This window comes from Eurytemora carolleeae, unplaced genomic scaffold, assembly GCF_000591075.1.
Source record: "Eurytemora carolleeae unplaced genomic scaffold, Eaff_2.0 scaffold4325, whole genome shotgun sequence".
NCBI classification, from domain to species: Eukaryota; Metazoa; Arthropoda; class Copepoda; order Calanoida; family Temoridae; genus Eurytemora; species Eurytemora carolleeae.
The window spans coordinates 1-775 of record NW_019400210.1 but is presented as its reverse complement, the minus strand read 5'-3'; the positions used below and the strand labels follow the sequence as shown (position 1 = coordinate 775).

The window sequence follows — 775 nt, the reverse complement described above, 5'->3', positions numbered from 1 at the left end:
TGTTTCGACTTAAAGCTAGTATAAATGCCTAGAATGGTTTGATACAACAGAGGGAGTCTGACTCCTGCTATATATGCATCATGGCGGGCTGATGGCGCTTTTCCAGACCAGATATCCTGAATATGTAGAGTTATGTTTAAAATGGATGAATTGTGGTACATTTTAGAATTCCAAAAAAATGGTATATGATAAATATAACAAAGCTACATTGCCTGAGATGAATTCTGTCATTGTGCTACATTGTGTAGAAAAATCAGATCACAAAAAAATAGTATTATTTTATTTTACTTCTGAATCAAATATCTGTAATGCAATCCAATTGAAATTATTACTATTTTTACCTGTAGATATTTGAGGTTTTTAGAAAAGTAGTCCCTAATAACAGTTTCTGTCAACTCAGTTTCTACCCTACATTGAAATATGCAATATGGAATATGGATGCATAAAATAATTTTTCTCCACACTTTTTCTTAAATGGCAGAGTATTTGTTTCTTTTATGGAAGTTTTAAAAACATGATTTTTAATTGCATAGTTGATGACCTTTAGTTAATTGAGTTTGTTTAGTAATTAAAGTTATTACTTTTACCTGTTCTGATATTCTGCATTCTCCCTTCTAAATTGCTGGTATATTTCCTCTTCCTCTTCCATGGCCTTATTGGGTGTTGGAACACTTGATAGATATAGATTTTATAGAGAGGCTTTTAAGTGATAGGTTTGACAGGATAGTTTCAAAACATGCAATATCTATGATTTATAAAATGTTGATCTATGTAA

The 775-nt window shown here is 30.7% G+C and overlaps 1 long non-coding RNA gene across 1 annotated transcript; it reads right to left on the bottom strand.

The window, feature by feature from the left end:
* Positions 1-34: 34 nt before the first annotated feature.
* LOC111717774 (uncharacterized) lies at positions 35-718 on the bottom strand. The gene is made up of 3 exons (XR_002768908.1): positions 588-718; positions 342-408; positions 35-116 (listed from the first exon to the last, which is right to left on the bottom strand). It is a non-coding gene; the product is annotated as an uncharacterized LOC111717774 (long non-coding RNA).
* Between the last annotated feature and the right edge of the window lie 57 nt (positions 719-775).